This window comes from Oryctolagus cuniculus, chromosome 2 (genome assembly GCF_964237555.1).
Source record: "Oryctolagus cuniculus chromosome 2, mOryCun1.1, whole genome shotgun sequence".
NCBI classification, from domain to species: domain Eukaryota; kingdom Metazoa; phylum Chordata; class Mammalia; order Lagomorpha; family Leporidae; genus Oryctolagus; species Oryctolagus cuniculus.
In genome coordinates, this window is record NC_091433.1 from 34,710,921 (window position 1) to 34,723,859 (window position 12,939).

Genomic DNA, 12,939 nt, shown 5'->3' on the forward strand with positions numbered 1-12,939 from the left:
GAGCTGGATCAGAGTGAGCAGCCAGGACTCGAACCAGTGCCAATATGGGATACTGGCACTGCAGGTGCCGGCTTTACCGGCTATGCCACAGTGCCACTGTCCCCTACCCCACCCCAACACCTGTTATACACTTTTAAAAAGAATACATGCTTGGGCTCTACTCTCAAAGATACTCCCAAAAATTCTGATTCAATTTCTCCAGGACTGGGCCTAGACAGGGCATTAAAATGAAATTTGAGGGCTGAGTGCTTTGGTACCCTAGTTAAGCTGTTGCTTAGGGCAACCACATACCATATCAGACTGCCAAGGTTCAAGTCTTGCTCCACTTCTGATCCAGCTTCCAGCTAAGACACACCCTGGGAAGCAGCTGGCAGTGGCTCAAGTACTTGGGTCCCTACCATCCATGTGGGAGTCCTGGATTGTGTTCTGGGCTCCTTACTTTGGCCTGGCTATTTCAGACATTTGGGGAGTGAACCAGATAATGGAAAATCTCCCTCCCCCCCACCACTTGATCTGCCTTTCAAATGAGTAGATATATTTATATACATATGTATATATTTAAATATACTGTCCTTTAGGTGAGACTGTCAGCAGTAAGGAAGACATAGAGACGACCTGGAAGAAGACGAAGGTACACATCTGAATTAGGGACTTCAGAGGCAAGAGATCTTTCTCGTAACACATTCTCAGCAGCCTTTGCTTCTAGCAAATCCCTACTCCCCCTCGAAGATACACCGTGGACGTCACCTCTTTCTGCAGGCTTCTCTCGCCCCTTCTGGGCAGGCTCTAGAGTCCCTTCATTACACTCCCACACCTTCATAAACCATGGCTGTTACAGCATCGCTCAAACTGTGCTGTTTAAAATTTTTAATCTGCATCAGTTTCCCACTGGATCCCTACCAACCAGCATAGCAGCCTAGCACACAGCAGGCACTCAATAAATGCTTGTAGAATAAATCCTTGAATACAATGAGAAAGGCAGGTGTTTTGTTAACATCTCAAGAAATGTATACATACGATGTCTAGGTTGGTAAAATTTCTGAGTTTCTTATAAAAAACTGAAAGGAAACGACCGTTGCTGCCGAAGTAGTACATCAACAGGAAGCTCATTTTTCTTTCCTGGGAAAAGCTAATGTTGTCCGCCGAAAGGGGTGATCAATGATAAGCTATCTGAACGTTTGCCCCATGTTACATCCGAGCAGGATTTTAAAACAAAATCCTTCAATATAACACCTAGAACAATTTATTTTGCTCTTCAGTCTCAGCCCAAGGAAACTTTGTTAAATTCTACGATGCCTTCCCAAAGAAGAAAAGGCTACTGAAAAGGGTGAACATCTGGCCTGCGGGCCGTGTAAGAGCTGCGAAATCATCGGGTCTGGCCCTGCTAAGGCAACCACAGGCAGCATTCGAAATTCAATACATTTATAGCAGGCTCATTTTTTAGTTGATAACATGGTCTGGCCTGTGAATGATGTCATAAATATCCAAGAGGCTCTTAGCAGGACAAGGGCTCCCCAGCCCTGACTTACAGTCAATGTCCAAGTTTTGTGACACCGATCAGATGGGTCTACTCCTCTGTGAGACACGACCGCTCCCCAGCTGCAACCCCGCAGGCGCCAAGTTCTCCCTGCTGTGGTCTGAAGAGCACTGAGGCCCAGGCAGCCCACGCAGCCCACGCGTACTCCCTACCATGCCGTTCCGGGCCCCACTCTGCTTCTCACTTCCTCATGGGGTGCACCTGTGTCATCAGCAACTATGGAGCGGATAAGAAGGAGAATGGGAAACGGAAATACTACACGGGTTGAGTGCCCCTTACCTGAAACGCTCGGGGCCAGGAGCATTTGGGATATTTTCCCCCAAATTTTAGAATATTCTCATATACATCATGAGATCTCTCAGGGGATGAGACCCCAGTCTACACACGAGGCTCGCCTAGGTTTTACTTATACCTTGTACTCATGGCCTGAAGCTAATTTTACATGAACATTCTTGGTGACCCTGCATTTGACTGTTAGCTATCACATGAGGTCAGGTGTGAAATTTTCCACCTGAGGTGTCATGTCAGCCTTGAAAAAGTTTCAGCTTTTGCATTTCAGGTTTCTGGATAAAAACTGCACAAAATTACCTTCAGGTCATCTATATAAGGTAGATATGAAACGTAGGTGAATATTGTGTGTTGACTTGAGTCCTATCCCCAAGAAATCTTATCAAGTATATGCAAATATCCCAACCTCTTAAAAAACCCAAGTATTTCAGATAAAGAATACTCAACTTGCATCCGTATCTTTCTACCAACAAAGTGACCCTGTAGCCCTCCTGCTGGCTCCATGTTGTCCAAATTCAGCTCAGTAGGCTGGCACTTCATGCTCCTCTAGCTGCCACCTGTCCTTCCAGCCACACCTCCTACTGCAGCACTGTCCCTACACATCCCCCATCCTACAGCATGTCCTCCTGTTTAGGCCGCATCTGGCTGCTGCCCAGCGGCCGCCCCCTCTGTGGACTGTGTGCGTGACACTGTACTGTAAACACCAGATTTCCATGAGTTTTAGACTGCAAGCTCCCTGAGGGCAGGGACTCTTTCATTCAATTTTCACATCTTTGTTTTCTGTATTATTTATTTATTTGCTTGAGAAGCAAAGACACAGAGAGAAGCAGCTCCCATGTGCTGGTTCACTCCCCATATGCCCATGACGGCCAAGGCTGGACCAGGAGCTGGGGACTTAATGCAGGTCTCCCACGTGGAGGGCAGGAGCCGGATTCCTCGAATCGTCAGTGCTGCCTCCCAGGGTCTGCATTAGCTGGAAGCTGGAGTCAGGAGCCAAGGCCTAGAATCAAGCCCAGGGACTCCGACATGGGATGCAGGCTTCTTAACAGCTAGGGTAAACGTCAGCTCCTTAAGACAGTTTTATTGAGATACAATTTATATACTATAAAGTTCACCCTTTTAAGGTCACATGTCAGTGGGTATTGAGTATACTAGCACAGTCATGCAGCCATCAATATCATTGATTTCCAGAACCCTTCATTATCCAGAAAGAAACCCTGTATGTGTGAGCAGTCATGCCTCATCCTTCGCTCCACCAAAGCCTTGGTGAACGTGGCTCTGTTTTTGTGGCCTTGACTATGCCAGACACTTGATATAAACAGAATAATCCAATGTGTTGCCCTGGGGGACTGGCTCCTCTCACCTAGTACCTCTCCAGGGTCCATCCAGCTGTGGCATGTATCAGAACCTCGTTCCTTCTTGTGGCTGAATCACGTTACACTGCATGGCTACACCATGTTTTTAGCATCTTTTCATTAGTTAATGGACATTTGGGTTGTCTCTACTTTTTTGCTACTACAAATAATACCCCCATGGAAATCAATGCACATTCTTTTTGTGCAGACATGTTTTCAATTGTCTGGGGTACATACTCGGGAGTACAGTTGTTATGTACAGGAATTCATCTTTTTTATACACACACACACTCTGAAGAATTGTCGGAGTGTTTTACAAAGTGTTTGCATCACGTTACACTCACATCAGCAGTGTATGAAGGTTCCAATTTCTTCACATCCTTGTCAACACTTGTTATTGTAACTTTAAAAAAAAAATCCTTTTTTTTTTTTTTGAAAGGCAGCACAACTGAGAGAGGGAGGGAGAGGCAGAGAGACAGACAAATCTTCCAGTTACTGATTCACTCCCCAAACAGCCAGGGCTAGGCCAGGCCAAAGCCAGGAGCCAGGAGCCAGGAGCCAGGAATTTCATCTAGTCTCCCATGTGGGTGGCAGAGGCCCACGCACCTGGACCATCTCCACTGTTTTCTCAGGCAGGTGAGCAGGGAACCGGATCTGAAGCAGAACATCTGGGGTGCGAACTGGCGCTCCAATAGGGGATGCTGACGTCAGAAACTCAGCCTACTGTGCCACAAGTGCAACCCCCTTTTTATTACAGCTGTCCTAGTGGTGTGAGATGGTATTGCACTGTGGTTTTTGCTTGGCATTTCCCTCTCATTTTTATATTCCCAGAACTTCCAGTTTCTTTTACAAAGTCAGGCAAAGAACACTGACCAGTTTCTTTTTTCCTGATTCATTAATTCAATCACTTATTCTTTAGTTTCCTATGTATCAAGCACCTACAATGTGTCAGAAAGTCTCCCCAAGGCCAAGAACACAACAGTGAACAAAGTAAGTGAAACCCACGGGGAACCAATAAGCCTACAGCCAATAAGCAGGAGGACCGGTCTTTGGTACGGGGCTGTGGCTCTCCTGCGGGATGTCCGGAAGGTGGATGGGGGCCCGGGAGTTGTGCCATCACCTTCACATCTACTCATCTTGCTGGTCTGGGTGTGACTGGTAGAGATCTGACTCCATGCAAGAGGACGTATCCCTACGTCAGAGGCAAGCACCCCTACGTCAGACTCACGTGGATCATGAGGGTGAACAACGCTGTCCTCGGTGCTCTCCCACACCCACCACGGAGGCCCACCTGGTACAGCCTCCTCCTTTTCCGTTCCCAGCCCTCCAGTTGTTCTGGGAGAATCTGCCTCCCCCCACGCCCATTCACTCATTCAACAGATACAATTTGCACCCTACTAAGTGCCAGACATGCTTCCAGGTGCTGAGAACACAGCAAACAACACAGACAAAGAAAGATATTTGCATGGAGCTTGCATTCGAGGGGTTCAGCCCTCACTGTAGGCAGCACATGGCCCAGGCTGACCCAATCAGAGTAGCAAACCCCCACAGCTGGAGCGTCTGGCTCCAGAGAAAACTGGGGACTGCGCTCACAGGGCCAATCCAGAAGGACACAAGAAGTGCTCTCTATTCACTTCTTCTTGAGCTAGAAGACTGAAGCCTAGAACATCAGGAGGTCACAGGATGAGACAATCTGCCCAAGCAGGCATCTCACAAACAAGAAAGCAAAGCCAACAGTCAGAGAGAACAGGAGCAACTCCTAAGGTCCCAGTTCACAACCCTTGATAGGTCATGCCTGAAATATGTCCCTCCTTGGACCTCCAGGGTCAAGGGACTTGTTTATTTATCTTGCTTAAGCACCTGGAGCCAGGTTTTCTCACCCTGGTAAGTAAAGGGGCCCTAGCTGATACACTGCACATGTCTGTGAATCCCAGACAAAATTAGGCAAGCCAAGATCTCTTCGGTTTCATGGGTAACCAGGCGTTTCTCAGACCCACCCAGCCACAGAGCCCCTGGGATGCATGCAACAGGGCAAACTCTAGGCACAGCTCAGGCACAGCCTCGTGCGCACCTGTGCTGGGCCCTCCACCTGCTCTCGGCTTTCTCTTCCTCCCGTCCCTTCCCTAAGTCCCCAGCCTTCCATCACACAAAAGGCTGCTCAGTGAGGACAGGAGACTCTTCCCTCTACAATTCCTCCTGCTCCCCTCTGCTCCGGGTCAAGCTTGCACAATCGGGAGGGGGTCGACAACTGGGCCCAAGAAAGCTCCCCAGTTGCCCAGTCCTTGTGCAAGACTCCAGGTTTTCTTCATTTGTCTTCTGCTCCTGCACAGTTTTGCTCCCATGGAGGGGTCAGCAGCAAAAGGTCCAGCTAGAAGAACGCTGCCTTCTGAACCAGACCTCAAAGTAGTACGGAAATGACACAAAGTCAGGATTTCTTTTTTTTCTTTTCCTTTAAGGAAGCAGAGGCAAAATAAAGCTGGTTTCCTGAAATTCCTCATGAAGGCAAACCTTCCATGTGACAGAAATGATAAGAAGTTCTCTGTGAACACAGACGCCAAGGTGATTAGAAGGCAGCTTGGGTCCCTCGCCGGGGAGGGTGGAGGATCAGAGCCACAGAACTTTCTAATGCCAAGGGGCCAGCTGCACCGGCTGCTCACACTCAACAGTGAGTCCCACATCCCTGTCTCACCTCCCTGTGAGCTTCTCAGGCAGCCCGAGGGCTCATGCACCACCTTGCAGGTGAAATGAAGCAGTCAAGACACATGCACCAAGAACTTTTCTTTGAGAATCTCAACCAAGGGGCCAGTGCTGTGCATAATAGACTAAGCCTCCACCTGCAGCGTTGGCATCCCGAATAGGCTCTGGTTTGAATCCAGTGCCCACTGAACTTCTCGTGAGCTATTAGATTCCACTTTTAAAAGCCACATATCTGGGCTGGTGCTGTGGTGTAACAGGTTAAGCCTCTGCCTGTGGTGCCGGCATCCCATATGGGTACCGGTTCGTGTCCCAGCTGTTCCTCTTCCGATCTAGCTCTCTGCTAATGGCCTGAGAAAGCAGTAGAAGACAACCCAAGTGCTTGGATCCCTGTACCCTCGTGGGAGACCTGGAGGAAGCTCCTGGCTTCAGATGGGCCCAGCTCTGGCCATTGCAACCGTTTGGGGAGTTAGCCAGCAGATGAAAGACCTCTCTCTCTCTCTGTGTCTCTACCCCTCTCTCTGTAACTACCTCTCAAATACATAAATAACTCTTAAAAAAAAAAAGAATCTGAACCATGAGTTACTTAGCTCAATGTAGCCATTCCACAAGGTTATACAAAACATGGTGCACACAAAATATATGTACCATTTTTACTTGTCAGTTACAAACCATGAGAGTGGACAGAAAGGATACATTATTATATAAACTCACAATGGCCGAAGAAGCACAGGGTCTCAGTGGAATCCCGGGCTGGGGATCAGGAGAGAGGGTTAGGGGAGGCTTTCCCCGAGAGGAACAGCTTGAGCCGGGTTTCCAAAGTAAGTGGGAGTTCACCAGTGGACAAGGAAGAAAAAGCACCTCCAGCCAGGGAGCGCGTGGCATTCCACATCACACCTGGCAGGTGCAATGACTGGCTACTGAGGAGACACAAAGCAGAGCCTTCTAAGCAGTCACCTGGTCAAGTCTGTGCTAAGTCCCAGGATGACTGCTCTGCTCAGTTCCTGAGCTGTCTTCAGTCTTCATAAACACCTTTGATGCCTTCTGAAGATGACCGTCTTTTTTTTTTTTTTTTTTTTTTGACAGGCAGAGTGGACAGTGAGAGAGAGAGACAGAGAGAAAGGTCTTCCTTTGCCGTTGGTTCACCCTCCAATGGCCGCCGCGGCTGGCGCGCTGCGGCCGGCGCACCGCGCTGATCCGATGGCAGGAGCCAGGAGCCAGGTGCTTTTCCTGGTCTCCCATGGGGTGCAGGGCCCAAGCACCTGGGCCATCCTCCACTGCACTCCCTGGCCACAGCAGAGGGCTGGCCTGGAAGAGGGGCAACCGGGACAGAATCCGGCGCCCCGACCGGGACTAGAACCCGGTGTGCCGGCGCCGCTAGGCGGAGGATTAGCCTAGTGAGCCGCGGCGCCGGCCGATGACCGTCTTTTTAACGACAGCTCTAGAATGTTATGGCCACGTCTGACGGACAAGCTCAATGGTCGGGCCTGGGTATATTGGTTTGGGTGGGAAAAAGGGAGGATATCTATAATGTTACATGCTTTCTTGAGTAACTGACAAACTGGGCTTAAGTCAATTCCACAAGGCAAAAAATATTAAATAACATGAAACAGCAGAATCCGGAGAGGACCTATTCAGAAATGGGCTGCTGAACTTGAATTTTTCAGCCAGGTAACAATAGAAATTTTGATATATTTGCTTTTTAAAAGGCCCCCTGTAGTCACAGTTCCCAAGACTAGACAATGGGACTGAAGACACACCCCCCTACAACAGTACAGCAATACAGGAGGAATACAGCAATCCCAGCCCCAACAGGAAGAGTCACTGTATCAGCATAACAAAACACAGCAGCAAGAAATTTCTAGAGGTTACCTAAGGAGCTGACCTGGAGCAGAACACACATTGGTTTACATATTTGCCTGCCTTATTCCTTTAATGTTTTCATCCTGAGTCCACTTAACAATATTTAAAAAGCTAAAGATTTTTTTTTTTTTTTTTTTTTTGACAGGCAGAGTGGACAGTGAGAGAGAGAGACCGAGAGAAAGATCTTCCTTTGCCGTTGGTTCACCCTCCAATGGCCGCCGCGGCCGGCACACTGCGCTGATCCGATGGCAGGAGCCAGGAGCCAGGTGCTTCTCCTGGTCTCCCATGGGGTGCAGGGCCCAAGCACCTGGGCCATCCTCCACTGCACTCCCTGGCCACAGCAGAGGGCTGGCCTGGAAGAGGGGCAACCGGGACAGAATCCGGCGCCCCAACCGGGACTAGAACCCAGTGTGCCGGCGCCGCTAGGCAGAGGATTAGCCTAGTGAGCCGCGGCGCCGGCTAAAAGCTAAAGATTCTTAAAAGAAATGATTTTCAAAGTGTAAACTATTTTTAGGGATCTATGTATTTGTCTTGATTTTCTCCGTGAATTTGCCTATTCAGATATGAACTTCCCTGGACAATCCACGGCCTCCCCCGGCCATCACAACACGATCAGACAGCCTCTAAGTACCTGCTCTAAGTTCCTGGTTTTCCGGTGTGAACTGAGCTTTGTTTAATTATGTTTGGCAATTTTTTTTTATAAAAAGCCTATTTCCTGTCACTCATATACCTCTACTGACCTGAGTTGGTTTTTTTTTTTTTTAATTTCCTTGTTGAAATGTAACAAGCTCTAAGTGCTATGTACAAAAGAGAGAAGAGCTTGAACATAATCATAATAGTTTAACTTTAGAACTTAGGGACATTACCATCTATTTATCTGGGGTTTCAATTTACTTCTTTAAGAACAGAAGAACCTGTGGAGCGCTAATTTTTTTTAAGAAACACGGAATCTACAGGGACCTTTTTGCCACGTGCCATCCTGTAGTAGGCTCCATCTGAAATGTCAGTGCAATTGCTTTGCCTTTTTTGTGTTACCGTGAGGCTTAGAATTAAATCCCACACGAGGCGGGGTGTAAATGAGCATCTATCATGAGCCCAAAGAAAGGACATACAAGAAAATTCAGTTGGTTTTCTGAAGGGCTGAACCGAATCAGCATTCGACTCAGGGAGAACAGGAGCAGGGGCACTGTACCGCACTCAGAGGCTGCAATCTCAGGTGCTGTGTACAGAGACTCAGTACCCTGGTTCCAACTTCCAGCTCCCAGGCCAAGCCACACAATGCTAGTCAGTAAAACTAGCTTTAATTTCCTGTCGTAATCGACTTAAACGTGTACATGATGATATAAGCAGTCATGCAGTTGCTATGCATACCTGGTTAGCTTAACTGCTTCCTGCACCTGATTTTAAAGACAATTTTTCTATGACATTAGTGAAGAACAAGGAAAACCAAGAACATGTTAATTTAAGCAAGCCGCAAGTTTAACACCGTAACAGCTACCGATCACAGATTTTGTTAAAGTTCTAATATTCAACTGCTTATTTGCATTGAAATATGTGAAAATGTGTCTGACCTGGAAAGACTTCTGATAGGGTTCACTGGGCGCCAGCAGGGATGCAGGAAATGGGTTAGAATTTGAAATCTAAAAGAAAGGGATCATTTGAGAAATTAAAACCCCAAACAACAATGCAGAAAAGAAAAAAAAAAGCATAGCATTGAAAATCCTTCCAAAAGCTGTTAAAAATGCTAAACAAATTTTGTTAGAGTATGTCCAAATTCCTGTTTACTTAGAACTGGTCAAAACACTTTTTAACTAAAATGTGAATGTCTACCTAACCACATTTCCCACAAACAGTTATTGAGGTTTTTTTTCCCCCTATGCCAGGCCTAAGCTATCTGCATGTCTTAAGTTTCCAATGCTTTTTGCTCATTAAATGCACACATAATTCAGAAGCCACTAAGGAAAAAACTGGCACATTTTGTCATATCAAATTTAAAACTTTCTGCTTGGAGGAAAAAAAAATGGTTGTAAACATGGGAAAGACCAAAAAAGAAAAATGAAAAAAAAATTATACCACAGATGACAGAAAGGAGCTACTTCCATTTATATAGAAAGAGTTCCTGGAAATCATTAAGAAAAATATGACTGGAGGAAAAGCAAAGGACAGGAACAAGTGCCAATGGAAACGCAAACGTCCAATAAAAATAAACAACTAAGCTACCTCCCAACGAAGGAAAACTGCAAATGTATGTGACCACTCACTGGTTACCCGCATCCTACTACAAAGACTGACAAGCCGGGTAACGTGTAACACGAGGCAAGGCCACTGGATATGGGAATTTTCAAATCTGCTCATAGGAGTAGAAATGCAAAACTCCGCAGACGGCCACTGACAGATGTACCTGAGCGAATTTAAAATGCAGGCATCCCTGCTCTGCAATGCCGCTTCTAAGAAAGTACCGATAAACCCATATGGACTCTATTGTTCTAAAACCAAAAGACCAGCAAAAATGACCCGCGTGATCTTCAGTGGAGAGCTGGGTCATGAAATTGTGGTGCGGCTGTACAAGGGCGTGCAAAGCTGATCTGCGTGAGCCGGGAAGAAAAGACCTGTAAGGCCCATCGCTGAGTGCTGAAGGCTATGCAGAGCACAGCAGGATGTAATTGGAGGGAGATTTTTGAAAGCATATGCATACCTACATGGTGTGCGCGCACAGGCACACTCACACACGCTCTCACTTACATCTTTCTTAAAGGAATAATAAAGATCCACAGTTAGTGGCAAACGACCAGCTTAGCAAATTGAAAACATACAGGAAGAGGAAAACAGACCTTGTTTTCCTTGAATTTGCTATCGGGAATGTCATTTAGAATGATGATCTATTATCGGAGGTTAAATGCAGAGCCTGCACGATTCCATGTATTGCAAAGCATAAAAACAGGAAAAACTTATCTACGCCAGGAGGGTGGTGTCGGGACAGGAGGTGGGAGGGGAGGCGGAGAGAGAGCCGGTTTCTGGGATGGTGGCAAGGAGAATGTATTATTTCTTGATCTGATGTGAAAATTCACCAGGCTGCACTGCTAGGAATACATTTCTGTACTGGTGTTACGCTTTCGTGAAAAGTTAAGAGGAAAAGCCAACTGCCGGGGCTTTTCTAAAGCATAATTCCCATTGAGAAACTGTATGTTTGCAAAGACTAAATTCTAATCTAACTTTTCCAAACTGGTAACCTTTAATAGACATTACTTCCAACTTTATGATTCAGATAATGACCTGACAACCTGGTCCACTGGCCCACCACACATTTTTAATTATACTTTCACATTTGTGGGGAAGGCTCATTACTCTGGTATAATTAGAGGGAGTGGGCTTATTTTAAACTGCCCAGAAACAACACGGCCTGCTGCCTCTTTGCACCTGGCGAGGCTCCTCAAAAGTCTTTCACGAATTTCCCTTTTCCTTGGTTTATTGTCTTAGATGCACCTTAAATCATATGCAGAGACAGACAGGAGGTGATAGACACTTCAAGAAAATGAATAGCAATAAAGCCAAGAAAAGGCGTATTTACATGAGTATTTTGAAAAGGCTTGAATAAAAGCTAAGAATCTGCATATATTTTAGTGGATATAAAAATCCTTAAGATGAAATATGCCTATTTTCCTGACCTGACCCCAACTGCAACATCTACAGAGCTAAGAACTGGACATTTCGCCAACGGCTCCACGTTATGAATGCCCTATGCTATTGTTATCTGACCAATATCTATTGCATACCTGCCACTTGCCTTGTACTATGCGAGGGGAGACTTGAGAGAGCAAGCACACATGGTTTCCTTTCGAGGAACTTATAGCTGAATCGGGGAGATGGATATGCACCACAAAATGCCTCAAATCAGTGTGTACACATTTAGGCTCTGGAGCACAAGGTCTCAACTGCATGAGAAAAAAGAGCAAGGGCCGGACCAAAGATCGGGAAATGCTTCCCTAAGAAAGCGAAATGTAAGTTACCCTGTGAGGACTGAACCACTGAGACAGATGGACATTTACGAACCACCCCCTGCGTTTGAGTCACTTCCCTGCCCTGGGGAGGAAACACACAGATGCAGACCCACTTCTCCTCCATAAATCAGTCTGATCCGGTTAACCCGGTCTGAAAGGGACTAGGTGGCACAGACCAGTTCTACAAAAACAATAACCTGAGAAAACAGAAAAGTAGCACTTAGGAAATGAAATCATACCACAGAAAGATAAGACTTTAAGAATAACCTACAGCCAGCATTGTGGCATTGCCAGTAAGGCCTGCAATGCCGGCATCCCATATGGGTAACAGTTCATGTCCCGGCAGCTCCATTTTTGATCCAGCTCCCTGTGAATGGCCGGGGAAAACCAGCAGAGGATGGCCCAAGTGCTGGGGTCCCTGCACCCATGTGGAAGACACGAATAAAGCTCCTGGCTCCTAGCTTCAGCCTGGCCCAGCCCTAGGTAATATAGCCATCTGGGGAGTGAACCAGCAGATGGAAGATTCTCTCTGTCTGTGTGTGTGTGTGTGTGTGTGTCCCTGTCCCTCTTTCTCTGTAATGCTGATTTTCAAATAAGTAAATAAATTTTTTTTAAGAAAAGAATAATCTACAACTGCACAGTCCAGTCCAACAGCTACTAGTAGCAACATGGAGCCACTGAACACTTAAAGGCGACTAATGCATCTGAAGGAATGAATTTTTAATTTCATTTGACTATAATTAATTCTAATATAAATTTATAAAAGATACTTGACTCATATTGGAAAACCTGTAAGCTTCATATTGGAAAACCTGTAAGCAAGTGTAGGACTTCGTGGGGTAGGTACCTCTATTTTTTCAACTCTAAACTTTGTGAAATTTAAATATAGATCAATATTTTGAATCCATATTCAGTGCTGTGAGTTTAAAACACACAATGATTTGAATACCGTGTTTAAAATGTGAAACATCTCAATTTTTTAAAAATAATACATGTTGAAATTATGGTATTTAGTGTAGACAAAACACATTCTTATAACTAATTTCATTGGCTTTTAAATAACTGTCTTCTTTTAGTTTATTTATTTGAAAGGGAGAGAAGGAGGGAGAGAGAAAGAGAGAGTGATCTTCCATCTACTGGTTCACTCCCCAAATGACTGCAAGAGCCAGGGTGGGGCCAGGCCAAAGCCAGGGGCCAGGAACTT

At 46.1% G+C, this 12,939-nt stretch overlaps 1 protein-coding gene across 22 annotated transcripts in view; it reads right to left on the reverse strand.

Annotated features, from left to right (window-relative positions):
- Nucleotides 1-12,939, reverse strand: part of APBB2 (amyloid beta precursor protein binding family B member 2) — a 397,255-nt gene that overhangs the window by 155,604 nt on the left and 228,712 nt on the right. For 9 of the 22 annotated variants that reach the window (XM_070068147.1, XM_051830954.2, XM_070068145.1 and 6 more), the window contains one exon: nucleotides 9,309-9,377. The exons of the other annotated variants lie outside the window; for them this stretch is intronic. The gene's annotated coding sequence lies outside the window, so the exon portion shown is untranslated. The remainder of the gene's footprint in view (nucleotides 1-9,308; nucleotides 9,378-12,939) is intronic. 22 annotated transcript variants of the gene reach the window in all.